Raw genomic sequence first — 2,127 nt, forward strand, 5'->3', positions numbered from 1 at the left:
ATGTTCTCATAAATGACAATTTACCTGGATGATTTCCAAGAAATTGTGCACTGCTTGAAATGATAAACAGAGAAAGCTTAGAGCCAGGCCTGGAAGAAATCTATTATTTCTTTGAACTCCCATGTCATGCACTGACCTGTGTCTTGAAAAATGTATTAACATAATCATTTATTTGTTTATAACCTTCCTTGTTCTACACAGAATTTTTTAAAATATCATGTACATGTCTACATATTATGAGTCCCAGTGATAACAAAGCCAGAGCCTTCCTACACTCTTCTCCTATCCCACACAAAATTGATTTTTATACATATCCATTAATTTTCACTCTGTTGATAGCTTTTCCCCCCCACTGCAAAATCATGAAAGTGTTGATGATATAATTAAATCAAAGACTGCTCAGATGATATAATGAGTTAAACTGAAGACTTGAGAGAGAATTTTCATTCATTTCAATCTTCTACTCCTGCCTTCGATTCTTCAATATCAGCACATTTTCTTGGCCAATGAAATCTCTAGATCCAAAATAAATTAGAATTATTTGGTAGAATTCAGCATATACTCTTTAGAGTCAGCCTCATTTGCCGAGAAATCTATAGACGTTAATGTTGCTAATTCTATCACTGATGCTGACTCATAGAAAGTAAAATGTTAGCCTGATTTTTTTTTGATAGATTCGTAATTTTATTTTCTGTTTTGAAGGAATCAAAGAATTCTATTCAATCACCAGGAAACTGGCTTTCACCTTCATCCCTCTATAGTAATGACTTCCCAAGGGTCTCTAATTCCAATGGACAATTTCAATTCTATTTTACTTGACCCCACAGCTATAGTTTTCCACCCCTCTTGTTTTCCATCCCTCCTGACTGCGACATTCAATTTCTCTTGCTTTTTATGATGATGCACAAATTTATCTACATACTGGCCACTTTTCAGTCTTATTTTGGCATTTTCTCCTCTACCTGAAATTTAAATGTTACAGCTTATATCTAGTTTTTTCTTCCCTATATGCACTCTAGCCCATACTATTTATTCATACCCATATTCAGTTAATGACTCTATCCTCTAGATATTATTTTTTAAATGAGGCATGTCTTTCCGCTCTATATTCGGGTAATTATAGACAGAAAATAAAGCGGAAATCAAGCTGAAGAAGAAAATAAGTCTAACTCTAACATCCACCCACTACACATTTTATTATTAATTCCTTTCAAAATTATTTCAAATGTTTCCTGATGTGACCACTCTACGATCTCTTCCCTATTTTGAGTTACTTTTGTCTTGTGTCTGATCTTTGATGTCTTTCTACCAGTTTTTCCTATGTTTACCTTTGTAATAATTTCCTTTCTATAGTATAGCTATAAGGGTCTTTTAAAAAGAAAATGATACCATCACATTACTCTCTTATTTAAAATATTTTAGTTTCTCATTGTCTTCTGGATAAAGTATAAAATCATTCTGACCAATAAGGCATTAATATCAAGCATATGCTTTTATTTGTAGTTTATTCTTTTGTTATTATTCTCATCAATCACTGTGATAGAATAACACCGGCCTTTTTACTATCCCTTCCCTATGTCAAACTTCTGTTCATTCCACTGAATTTGAAGACACTCTATCCCCACCTAATGACTAATTTGCTCTTTCTCATTTTTCAGATTTCAGGAAAATCTTTCCAGGACACCCATATATCGAGTGTTGGCATTTGATCTTTACAAAGCACTAGGACTTTCCCATCATATCACTTATCTTGGTAAGAACAGTTAACATGAGATCTACCCTCTAAACAAATTTTTATATGCACTATACATTATTGTTGATTATAGTTATAATGTTGAACAGCAGATCTGTAAAACTTATTCATCTTGATTAACTGAAACTTTATGCCTACTGATTTTTCCCTTACCCAAGCTCTTGGCAACTACCCTTTCACAGTCTGTTTCTATGAATTTGACTATTTTAGATACTTCATATAAGTGGAATCATGTAGTATTTGTCTTTTGTGACTGGCTTATTTCACTTAGCATAATTTACTCCAGGTTTATCCATGTTGCAGTATATTGCAGAATTTCCTTCTTTTAAAGGCTAAATAGTATTCTATTGCCTATATATTCATATACATATATA

The sequence above is a fragment of the Pteropus vampyrus genome, unplaced genomic scaffold (assembly GCF_000151845.1).
Source record: "Pteropus vampyrus isolate Shadow unplaced genomic scaffold, Pvam_2.0 Scaffold106, whole genome shotgun sequence".
Taxonomy (NCBI): Eukaryota; Metazoa; Chordata; class Mammalia; order Chiroptera; family Pteropodidae; genus Pteropus; species Pteropus vampyrus.